Source organism: Triturus cristatus, chromosome 9 (genome assembly GCF_964204655.1).
Source record: "Triturus cristatus chromosome 9, aTriCri1.1, whole genome shotgun sequence".
In the NCBI taxonomy this organism is placed as follows: domain Eukaryota; kingdom Metazoa; phylum Chordata; class Amphibia; order Caudata; family Salamandridae; genus Triturus; species Triturus cristatus.
In genome coordinates, this window is record NC_140592.1 from 1196559630 (window position 1) to 1196572646 (window position 13017).

Sequence of the window (13017 nt, forward strand, 5' to 3'; positions counted from 1 at the left end):
TGGGATTATTGGCCCTCTTGAACAAGCTTCAGGCTTGGGTGACACTCATTCTTTTTCTGAACATCTAGGGGAACCCGTAACAATGGGGAAATCGATAGTGAGCCTCATTTTGGAGACTATCAAAGATCATCAAGCAGAGACTAGAGCAGATGGGAAAAAGACAAGACAGGGCACAAAAAAACTGGAAGGGGCCATCCGAAAAGTAGGACGTACATGTGGCGAAATCTGCGAAAGGCTGGATACTATGGAATTAAGAACTGTCGCTGTTGAGAAAGATCTGGTTGCTGTGAGAGAGCAAACAAAGACCCATGAAGCTCAACTGTCGGATGTAATGTGGAAACTGGAGGACTTAGAAAACCGCCAGCGTAGAAATATCCTTCGAGTCCTGGGGATTAAGGAAGGCATGGAGGGGGAAGATATTCTGGGGTATATGTTAGGTCTCTTCAAGGAGTCCTTCCCAGAGCTCATCAGCTGGGATTGGGATCGTGAGATCCAGAGAGTACATAGGTTCCCCTTTGTTCGCCATAACTTAACTAATAGAGACTCTGGCCAACCGAGGGCAATCTTAGTATTTTTTGGTAACTTCTCCTTGAGACAGGCCATCTTCGAGAAGGCCCGCCCGGAGGCTAGACGACAGTTTAAAGGGGCCTCCTTCTTCGTACGTCCTGATTTCTTCCACATAACTGTGGAGCGTAGATGGCGCTTAAGGCAACTAATCAAGCCATTTCAAGATTCTGGGTTTGAAGCTTTCTTGTTGGCCCCAGCAAGGCTAAAAACGATTGTTAAAGGGGCTGTTAGATTTTTTACGTCAGAAATCAAGGCTAAAGAGTATTTGGAACAAGCACAGGGGGAGAAGGGAAAGACTTAGGAGGAAAACTTTTCTTGTTTTATAGATATAGGTGACTCTGAGCAGCACAGTGTGTTGTATGTCTGGCTAAAGGAAAGGATGAAAAATAAAAAAAGGAAAAAACAAAGTGGGGGGAAGCTGGGGGCTCCATAACGCTCAGCGTTCGCCCCATCACACAGACCGGTGAGGTCTGGCTGCTCTCACATGGAGGGGGTGGGGAGGAGGGTTGTAGGGCTCAAGGGAGGGGGAGCAGGGGTGGCTGGGAGGGGTTGGGCTTTTCTTTTGGTGATGAAAGCAAACCACAGATAAAAAAAATTGTTGTACTTATTTTGTAAGTTCATGCTACTAGAAAGCTAGCTGGAAAAAAAACTGAAAGGCACTGAGTTGGAAAAAGGGAAAAAGATATATAATCTTGACGATGAGTTTATACAGATATTTTTGATTGAGATAAAAAAATCTACATATGAACTGTACGACCATTTTGGGGAGCTATGCGTTAATGACTTATGGCTAAATTGCGCATTGCAACTGTAAATATCTGTGGTCTTAACGATGGGGCCAAGAGAAGAAGGATCCAAGAAGATCTTAAAGCTTTACATGAAGACTTGATCTGTCTCCAAGAGATACATATAGCCTGTAATGATTATAAAATATTAGCTAATTTAGGTTTTAAGTTAATGGCTTATACAACACAAGACACTAGGACTAAAGGGGTGGCAATTTTGATAAAAAATAAAAATATTACAGGTGCAAGAAAAATTGTGGATAAATATGGTAGATGGATAATCACGGAAGTTAGAAGTGGTACTGGCTTGATTACTTTGTGTTCAATCTATGCCCCTGTTTTAGACGACCCTTTGGTGTTAAATTTTCTAGCTATGGAGCTTCCGTCCTGACCTGAACCTTATATCATTTGCGGTGATCTTAATATTAATGGAACAAAATATATGATTGATCAAACAGTGGGAGTAAATAGGAATCGCAAACCTCAATCATCTAAGGCACTTAAAAATGTGATTATAGGCTTAGTGGATGTGTGGCCTAGCTTGAGAAATTCAGAGTCTGGATATACTTACTTCTCTGCGCCTCATCTTAAATTTGCTAGACTAGACTATTTTTTGGTGTCTCCCTCTCTCATGAAGGACGCTAGGATAGAAATATTTCCAAGGATAATGTCGGATCATAATCCTTTGGTGTTTTAATTCCTCGTGTCAGGAGCGAGAGTAGGACAGAACAAATGGACCTTTGAGAGAGCATTACTCACTGACCAAGATTATGTGAGTCATATGAAACACTGGATTGTTGAGTTTTTTAGTTTTAATAAAGATAGTGCAGCCCCAGGAATGATCTGGGATGCCTTTAAAGCTTCTGTGAGAGGGGAGACATTGCAATACAGTTTGATTAAGCAAAAAAAGAGCTCAGAGCAAATCAAAGGCTATTATCAGAAAATTGCTTTTTTAGAGACGGAATTGATTGAAACTATTAATAAAGGCGGGGATCACACCGCGGTCACTGATCTGATTATGGTGACTAAAGCTGCCCTGAATGATTTTTATTTGGATAAAACAGCTGGGAAGTACCTCGCGAAAAAGCAACAATGCTATGAATATAGCGAGACAGTTGGTCGAGTATTAGCTGTCAAAGCAAGACAACAAACAGCTGTAGGATATATTAAACGGATCAGGAATCTTCAGGGAGATGTAGTTACGGACCCTATAGAAATTAGGGAAGCTTTCAAAAAGTATTATGAGGAGTTATATACTATTGCTGATACGCCAGAGGAAATAGGGAGGTCATGTGAGCATGAAGTTTACCTAAATCAAAAATACCTCAGGAGGAAGCTCTTCTTTTGGGCACTGAAATCTCGCAGGAGGAGCTGTATTTAGCTGTACAAGATCTTCCATCAGGCAAGGCTACTGGCACGGATGGTTTACCACTAGAATTCTATAAGATCTTTTTTAGCGAGGTGGGGCTTGAGGTATTGGGGCAGCACCACCAGCATCTTGGGGGACCGCTAATATTATTATTTTTGTAAAGAAGGGGAGGATCCTTTGAATTTGGGTTCTTATAGACCTATCACACTATTAAATAGTGATACAAAGCTATATTCTAAAATATTTGCATCTCGCCTTAATAAGATCATGCCACAATTAGTGACAGCTTGGCAGCATGGCTTCACTCAAGGGAGAGGGACGGACGATCATATTAGGCGCCTCATTGCTTTATTTGATGCAACAGATGTTTTAAGGAAACCTATGGCTGCTGCCTTTTTAGATGCAGAGAAGGCTTTCGACCATGTGTCATGTGTTTTCTTTGAAAGTGTTTGGAAGCCAATGGGTTGGGGTCGGAGTTTATTGCAGCCATTCAGGTATTATATGCAAAACCTACTGCTCGTTTACAAATGATGGGAGGGGAGTCTGAATCATTCGTAATAGAAAGAGGAACAAGGCAGGGTTGTCCTTCTTCCCCCTTGTTGTTCGTGTTATATATAGATCCTTTTTTGCGCTGTTTGAAGGCTTCTCCTAATATCTCCCCAATCACGCTGCATGGCTGGGAGGTAAAAATAATGGCATATGCCGACGATGTAGCAATAATTACAACAGAACCCGATAGAACTATGGCTGAAGTTGAACTATTGGCTGACCGTTTTGGTACACTCTCAGGCTATCGGCTGAATAGAGCCAAGACTCAGATCTTGGCCAATAGATGTACCACTATTGCCGATAGTAGGCTGGTTGATGAGGCCACATATTTAGGAATACGTATAAAAGCAAAAGTTGACGACATTATCGATATAAACCTTACCCCTATAATTGGAAAAATAAAAAGTGATATGTGCCGATGGGACAACTTAAAACTATCTATAATTGGCCGATGTAACGTAGTTAAAATGACCATTTTTCGTACAATCCCGCTCGAAATATCCAACGATTGGTTTAAACAAATTGAGAGGGAAGTCTCTAGGTTTATATGGTCATATAAACGCACACGGAGATCGAATACTTACTTATCCCTCCCTACAGAAAGGGGAGGTCTTGGTTTACCTAATTTAAAATTTTACTATTTAGCAGCTTCTTTACAGCATTACTGGCCACTTTTTGGTGCAAAAAAAAAGGAAGTAGTAACAGATTCCAATTATGTACCATCAATCTTTGAATACTTAATGAAATGCGCTAATGGTTGTCTTTTAAAAATCTATGAACCTAGCTATTACAAGAAGGCTCGTTTTAAGACTTTGCTAGCGGCATTCCGAAATTGGACTGGTATTAGGAAGAAAATGGGGATAGGCAGATATAGTAGATACAGACCATTGATTGAAAATGAGCAGATACCTGAGGCCTTGTCAGATTGGCATTTGCAGAGATGGGATAAATTAGGGGTTCATAGGATAGGCGATCTTTTAAAAGGAGAACATATTGCATCTTTTGAGGAATTGAGGATTAAATTCAATATAGATCATTGAGATTTTTTTAAGTTCTTACAAATAAGAGACTTTCTTCTTAAAAAAGCTGGTGGTGCGATGGGATTTTCAGTGATACCACTGATGGAAGTCCTAAGTCATACAGCTAAACTCTCAATTTCTTCTCTTTATAGTTTATTACTTAGAAATGCTACGGATGACCTTGAAAAGCATGCATTGAAATGGCAGATTAGGATTGACGTCGTAGATTCATGCTTTTTAAAGTCTATAGAAATTGGCAATTTTGTTTTACAGTCTGCCAATCTGCGGGCACAACATTTTAAGACTTTGTTTGATTTGTACATTACGGCCGCGAAAATTGCTAAATGGGGGGGCACAGAAGGAACCCACTGCTTTAGGTGTAGGGTTTATGATGCAGATTGAACCCATATTTTTGCAACATGCCCCATATTGGATTTATTAAGAAGAGAAATTACAACTTTCTTGCGAATTGTGTTGAAAAAAGATACTCTGCTGTCCCCTCAGTTATTGATGCTTGGGGTAACGATACAAGATAGCCATAACAATGAGTTTTTATATATAGCTATGGCAGTGCTTAGACTATGCATTGCATCAGCCTGGCTTGATCCTTCTCCCCCCAACTTTTTTGCAATGGAAAACACGGCTGGTTCATATATTTCATCTTAAAAGAGCACTTTACGTACAAAAGGGCAAAAAGAGTAGAGAATTAGGAATGAAGATTTGGAACCCGCTAAAAGACTGGGTGGATGGACTAACCCAGGAATCTGACTAGAGTATATTTTTAAAGTATATTATAACCCGTTTTCTTCTCTTTTTTTTCTCCCTTTTTTTTTCTTTCCCCACTGATGTTGATATTTTCTTTCTTTTGATGATTATTATTGTTTAGATCAAAAATGTGGATGGAAAATATGTGTTTTGCTTTCTGTACATTCGAAAAATAAATAAATATATATAAAAAATATATATATAAAAAAAAAAGAAATTCGAAATTTTTGCACTATATTTTTACAAGAAATGCATCCTCGCATCAATGTTTGACTCGGAGATGCATTTCACACAAAAAAATAGTGCTTACTTTCTGTTGTTCCAGTTCATTTGTTGTACGTTTACAGTGAATGGTACATTTGGGGTAGATTTGTACCTTGAAGGGCTAGTAATTGTGCGAAGTGGCAGAATGGAGTCATTTTGGGAATTTCACATAACAAGCGTAATACTAAAATTACTGCGATTACACAAATTATGCTGTCATAATTTAAATTTCACCCATGTCTATTTATTATGGGACCTCAGTGAAGTTAATTATTATGGTGTCCTCATGGTTAGGGTCATGTGACCATTTCCTGGGAAGGTTCAGATTCACTTACCGAGATTACATTAAGATCAAATTGTGTGTGATGCCACTTCCGCTACCCCAGGCATTTTGGTGAATTGAGGTCCATAGACTTCCCAAGTTTGAAGTTTTCACTTCTTAGTTTAAGGTCATTTTGAATAGCATCAAATTATGTAGACTGCCCACACAGGATTTTTACCATCAAGCAAAGAAACCAAACAATTTTGCTGTATCATTATATTCAAACCCCCCTATGTGAAAGAGGTATTGACCGAAGAGGCAGCAACTGCAGCTTTTGACCAATGCTGCTCAAGGAATAGAGGATATGCTCACTCTGGCTGTTAAATGCCCAACCATGACTACAGCTTTTATAGATATTACTTTGCACATCGAGACCCAGGCACAGATTTATCAAGGCTTTGCATTTTCTTGCACACTCATTGGATGACGCTGTCAGTGATCTCAAGAGTGATGTAATCAGTGATGCCATCAATGATGTAATTTTAGATGCCATCAGTGACATCTTAGATGATGTCATGAGTGATGTAATATGTGAGGTCATAAGCAATGTATAGGGGCAAGTTATAGTTAGCCCTGCGACTGGTGAATTTCTGTGTTATTTTAGTTAAAAACATTAATGTTGTCACTGACATATTCACCTAACTATAATGTTACTTTAATGTTTGCTTTTTTTCAGTGAATTTCTGAGTTTTTTTTTTATCTTAAAGTAATATTTAACTAACACACATAAATTCCCAGCTGTGCATGGCCTTTGGCAATGCGTGGTGGGGGCTGTCTGCAGGCCGCAGCCGGCCCACATGGAGGCAGCCAACCCCACTTCAAGCACAGCCTTTAGTCATGGGTGGCATGGGGTTAGTCACAGGACCTGTGTTGCAGCCAGGCCCTGCCTCCAACTCTCTGCAGGCAGCTAACCACAGGCTGCGCACAGCTGTGTGCAGCAAGGGGTTGGTCACAGGGCTTGGCCAAACACCCAGCAGGCTGCCAAGCCCCCTGAGCCTTATCCGGCCCCGGAGACACCATCCCCTAGGTACGTCTTGTTTTTAAAAGGGGAGAGGTACCATGTGTGCCATATCAGGCCTTATCAGGCCCTGGGGCCCTAACCCCGAGGTCCTAACCCCTTCAATGCTCATGACGGGCTGGTTCTGGACTGGTTCCGTCACGAGCATCGGTGCTCCTGTGCTCATGACGGAACCATTCCGTCAAGAGGACAGGGGCAGGAAATCCCTCAAAAAACAATGTAAAATCCTTGGGTCTACTTTAAACAGGAAATAAGAGCGAAAGTTTTACAAAAAAGCCACAGACTATAACACACAGACCTGGCTGTGGGAAATTCCCTTTTAAGGACGAAATCCCTCACGCACAAGAGGTGACATGCTTCATCATTTGGGATTCTCCTCTCAAAGGAAAAACCTAGTTCCCTTGAGGGCTACAACTCCCTCTCTGAGAGGGAGGAGCTCAGGGATGTTTTCAATATCCACTGATGAGAAATACAATGTGAGCGAACGCAAAGAAAAATAGTATATGTAACGTGAGGAATGTGAGAATAAAACTACCTTGCGAGCACAGAATGTAACATTTATTCAGGTGCTCTCACTGCCAGGATTAAAAACAGTGCACCAGCGGTATGGATTTAATTGCATTTGTGTGGTGGAAAATAGTGGTCAACATGTTTCAGCCGAAATGCCCATAAATCGGGCAAAGCTTTCGTCAGGACCTTTCTAGATGTTGTTGCTTGAGTGCTCAAGTGAATAAACCAAAAAGGATACGAGAACCACTATTGTCCGTGGTTCATCTGCTTCATAAGATCAGAGGGCAAACATCTGCTAATAGTTCCCAAAGTGAAACGCACTAGATGTGGAGGCCGTATGTTTTCATACTGCATTGCCAAACTTTGGAATATGGTCCCCCTTCACATTCGGTCTCAACTTAACCACTGTCACTTCCGTAAACAGCTACAAACCTTTCTCTTTCCGTAATGTGTTACTGACTGATTCTAGTGTCTTTCTAGCGCGGGGATGCCTTCAGGTAACCAGGCGCTCTATAAATTCTTCTTCATTCATTCATTCATTCATTCATTCAGAGGGTGACTTTACCCTCTACTGCTGGGCAAGGGACTTCACCTCAACCTGGCGACAGCTCAGGATGGGGGCACCGCATTCTCCGTCGGTACTACGTGTTCAAATGAGCCTGTGACCGGAGGGATTTCCATTTTTTTGTGTGCCTCAGGAGGTGGGGAAGAGCTTCCCCAACCTCCCGAGGCCCTCCCCTGGTTTTCAGTGTAATGACGATCGCGCACATGGCGCGCTGTCGTCATTACATTGAAAACGAAACTGAAACTCAGTTTCAGTTTCAGTGTTTCAGTGCTCGTGGGGCTATCTCAGCCCCCCAAGCACCGAAACACTTGGGAGAGGTATTATTGGAAAGGGGAGACTCTCCCCTTTCCAATGGTACCCTTTTCTAGTGGATCCCTGATTGGGGATTACCCCAGGAGGGTGATCCCCAAGCAAGGAACCAACCACTAGTACCAGGGAGGGGGGAGCGGTCCCTTGGGCAAGGGCCTTTGCTCCCCCATTGTGTTTTGGGCATACCAGTCTTTCTGCTTCCCCTGGGGGGCAGATGGGGGCAGCAGCCCCCAATCTGCCCACCCGGGGGGGCAGAAAGCCCACTAGCGCCAGGGATGTTTTAAACATTTTTTTTACTTAGGGTTGGGGCTGCCCAAAACGGGCATGCCAATGCCCCTACCCCCCCAAATAAAATTCCAGTCTTTCTGCCCCCCCAGGGGGCAGATGGGGCAGTAGCCCCCAATCTGCCCCCCGGGGGCAGAAAGCCCACTAGAAACCAGGTATTTTTTTTGTATTCATGTAGGGGTAGAGGCTGCCCAAAACGGGAAGGACAATACCCCCCCCCAGAGAAATTCTGGGGGCAGATGGGGCAGATGGGGGCAGTGGCCCTAGGTGGCCCTAGGTGGCCGCTGAGCACGGGGCCAAAAACCCAGGTGACCGCCCAAGCAAAACCAGGTCGTTTTGTGACAGGCAATTTAGATGTCGCCTCAATACGGGTACTTGGGCCTCTCACACGAGTGAGGCCCCATTTTTATAGGGAGACCTGGGGGGATGCTGGGTGGTAGGATATTTGTGTCAGCCCGTTGATGCCACAACTTTCCCACACAAAAATGTGTGGGAAAAGTGATTTTTTCAGCAAAATTTGAGGTTTGCAGGGGATTCTGGGTAAGAAAACATTGGGAGATCCACGCAAGCCATACCTCCCTGGAATCCTCCGGGTGTCTAATTTTCAGAAATGTGTGGGTTTGGTAGGTTTCTCTAGGTGGCTGCTGAGCACGGGGCCCAAAACCCTGGTGACCCCCCTTGCAAAACCAGGTCGTTTTGTGATAGGCAATTTTGATGTCGCCTCAATACGTTTTGGGCCCTTGCCTGTCGCAGGTACTTGGGCCTCCCACACGAGTGAGGCACCATTTTTATCGGGAGACCTGGGGGAACGCTGGGTGGTAGGACATTTGTGTCAGCCCGGTGATGCCACAACTTTCCCACACAAAAATGTGTGGGAAAAGTTATTTTTTTTCAGCTAAATTTGAGGTTTGCAGGGAATTCTGGGTAAGAAAACTTTGGGGGATCCACGCAAGCCATACCTCCCTGGAATCCGCGGGGTGTCTTGTTTTCAGAAATGTGTGGGTTTGGTAGGTTTCCCTAGGTGGCCGCCGAGCATGGAGCCCAAAACCCAGGTGACCCCCCTTGCAAAACCAGGTCGTTTTGTGATCGGCAATTTTAATGTCACCTCAATTATTTTTTTATTGCCTTGCCTGTCGCGGGTACTTGGGCCTCCCACACGAGTGAGGTATCATTTTTATCGGGAGACCTAGGGGAACGTTGGTGGGAGGAATTTTGTGTCAGCCCGGTGATGCCACAGCTTTCCCACACAAAAATGTGTGGGGAAAAGTGATTTTTTCAGCTAAATTTGAGGTTTGCAGGGGATTCTGGGTAAGAAAACGTTGGGGGATCCACACAAGCTAAACTCCCTGGAATCCCCTGGGTATCTAGTTTTCAGAAATGTGTGGGTTTGGTAGGTTTCCCTAGCTAGCCGTTGAACACGGGGCCAAAAACCCAGGTGACCCTCCTTGCAAAACCAGGTCGTTTTGTGATAGGCAATTTTGATGTTGCCTCAATACGTTTTGGGCCCTTGCCTGTCGCGGGTACTTGGCCCTCCCACATGAGTGATGCACCATTTTTATCGGGAGACCTGGGGGAACGCTGGGTGGTAGAAAATTTGTGTCAGCCCGGTGATGCCCAACTTTTCCGCACAAAAATGTGTGGAAAAAGTGATTTTTTTCAGCTAAATTTGAGGTTTGCAGGGGATTCTGGGTAAGAAAACGTTGGGGGATCCATGCAAGCCATACCTCCCTAGCATCCCCCGGTTGTCTAGTTTTCAAAAATGCATAGGTTTGCTAGGTTTCCCAAGGTGCCAGCAGAGCTAGGGTTAAAAAACTACAGCTAGGCACTTTGCAAAAAAGGGGTAATTTTTGACTGTGAAAATGTGGGGTATCCACCTTGCGTTTTGGGCCGTTTCCTGTCGCGGGCACTAGGCCTACCCACACAAGTGAGGTACCATTTTCTCAGAAGACTTTGAGGAATGCTGGGTGGGTGGAATTTTGTGGATCCACACGGATTCTAGAACTTTCCTCCACAGAAATGTGAGGAGAATGTGTTTTTTTTTACAATTTTTCAGCTTTGCAAGGAATTCTGGGCAACAGAACCTGGTGAGAGCCAGTCAAGTCACCCCATCCTGGATCACCCTGGGTGTCTAGTTTTGAAAAATGTATAGGTTTGCTAGGTTTCCCTAGGTGCCGGCAACGCTAGGTTTAAAAAACTACAGCTAGGCACTCTGCAATAAAAGGGTAATTTTTCACTCTGAAAATGTGGTGTGTCCACGTTGCGTTTTGGGCCGTTTCCTGTCGCGGGCACTAGGCCTACCCACACAAGTGAGGTACCATTTTTATTGGGAGACTTAGGGGAACTCAGAATTGTAGAGCAACTGTTATTACCTATTGACTTTCGATGCATTTCTGCCTTCCAAATGAAAGACAATATGTAAAAAAGAAGTCATTTTGAAAAATGACCTATAATTCTCATGCTGGTATGGGTACTCCCGATTTAGGAAATGTGCAAATATCTACTGTTTCTACACTCTATATTTTGTTCACATTTCCGACATACATATTTAGCTGTTAGTTTCTATGAAGAAACCTTGAAGGATCTACACAAATGACCCCTTGCTGAATTCAGAATTCTGTCTACTTTTTAAAAATGTATAGCTCCATTATTGCTTTCATACTCATTTCTACCATTAAATGGAAGGAGGTTGAAAACACAAAAAATAGCAAAAATAGGCTATGTTCCAGAAAAATGGCAAAACTGTGTAAAAAACTTTTGGTTTTCTGACAAAAGTCTGCTTGTCCCTGAAGCTGGGAAGATGGTGAATTCAGCACCACAACCCCTTTTTTTGTATACCATTTGCAGGGAAAAAAACAGACACTTTAATCTGGTGCCATTTTTTCCCATTTTTCCCCCCCAAAAAACAAAATGTAGCTGTATTTTGGCTAATTTCTGGGTCCTCTCCAGGGTAATCCACAACCCTTGGGTACCTTTGGAATCCCCATGATGTTGGAAAAAAGGGCGTGAATTTGGCATGGATACCTTATGTGGTCAAAAAGTTACAGGGGCCTAAGCGCAAACTACCCCAAATAGCCCAAAAAAGGCTTAGCACGCGGGGAAAAGGCCTAGCAGCGAAGGGGTTAAAGGGAAAGGGAGGCTGCATGGCCTCCTGTACAAGCCTCATTAGGTCCTGGGGCCCTAACCCTCAAAGCCTTATTTATCTTAAAGGGAAGGGGGCTGCATGGCCCCTCTCCCTGCACCTCAGTAGGCCATGGGGACACCATCCCTCAGGGCTGTGTGTGTATATATCTATCTATCTATATCTATATCTATATCTATATTCACTGAAAAAACCATAGGTTTCAGGGGTGTTATAGTTAGCTGGACTTTTCACTTGTACAAAACCATTGAAATTCCGCCGTTATAGTTAGTTCAGCTAACTATAACTCGCGCGCCCGCAATGCACTGCTGATGACGTCACATATTACATCACTCATGACATGGTCAGTGACATCACTCATGACATCACTGATGACATCTCAAATGACATCACTGATGACATCACTGATGACATCATCCAGTGAATGTGTGTTTTTCTGAAAATTAAATATGTTTTATATATGTATATCTTAAGGTCGATGGAAGAATAAATGGGTATATAAGTGTCTAAATGGATGATTTGTTTTTGAAAAATTGATTGTGTAACTGACTGATTAAGTGTATCATAGTGAATACATGGCTTAGTGAGTAATGTTTAAATATGTAAATATCTGTATCAGTCTCTCACTTTGTGTATAAGTGGCTGCATGGGTTGGTGAGTAGCTACATGGGTGTCTATATAGGTTATTAGTTGGTTTTTTGAGTATCAGTCTGAGTGTCTGCATGGTTCGGTGGGGGGTATTACGTAGTGCATAGGTGCATGAATGAGTGACTCACTGTTTGTATGTGTTGAACACAGCATGTGTGCAGGACTGTATGGGTGGATGAGTGTGTGTATGGGTGTGTTAGTGAGTGAATGACTGTCTCAATAGTGTCTTTATGAGTAACTACATATGTTTTAAACTAGTATATGTGACTATTGGTGTATATATGTGAGTATATGTGAGAGTGAGAGATTGAAAGAGTTCCTGTATGAATAAGTATGTGTTTCTATAAGTGATTGTTTAAAAGACTAAGTATGTGTAAGTTTCCGTAGAAGTAAGTATGGTGGTGTGTGTATAACTGTATATGCAAGTAAATGTATGTTTGATTCTTTATTAGCATGAGTGACTATGTGTGTGAGTAACTCTATGGATGAGTGGCATTGTGTAACAGGATGTATAGGTGTATGAGTACATATGATGAGTGAGTACATGTATGAGTGACTGTATAGGACTGTTGGTGAATGAGTGGATGTGTATGTGGATCTTAGAATTACTGAAGAGGTTGTTGTAACTGGTATTGGTATGTCCATTGTTTTGAAAATGTTATTCTCTATTTTTGAATGTGTGTATCAAAGGTTATATTAGGGTGAGAGGAGGTCTGCCACTCTATCACAAGGATGATGTCATCAGTGATGTCATCAGTGATGTCATTTGAGATGTCATCAGTGATGTCATGAGTGATGTCACTGACCATGTCATGAGTGATGTAATATGTGACGTCATCAGCAGTGCATTGCGGGCGCGCGAGTTATAGTTAGCTGAACTAACTATAACGGGGGAATTTCAAT